Raw genomic sequence first — 233 nt, forward strand, 5'->3', positions numbered from 1 at the left:
CGCCGCCATTTCTCGCGGCACTTCGATATGGCATCCCGCACGCATTGGATTCAGTTTATTCACGTTGGTAGTCAAATCTGGAGACACTGGTAGTGTCTTGGCGCTAAGCCAAACGCAGCGACACTGCCGTGGCTACTATAATCGAATCTGTCAAGATTTCCAGACGGCGATTATGGGATCTCAATAACGGCTGTCCCGATTGAGTTCTAAGTGTGCTCAATCGATGGCATCCG

The sequence above is a fragment of the Trachymyrmex cornetzi genome, unplaced genomic scaffold (genome assembly GCF_001594075.2).
Source record: "Trachymyrmex cornetzi isolate Tcor2-1 unplaced genomic scaffold, Tcor1.1 scaffold379, whole genome shotgun sequence".
Lineage (NCBI taxonomy): Eukaryota > Metazoa > Arthropoda > Insecta > Hymenoptera > Formicidae > Trachymyrmex > Trachymyrmex cornetzi.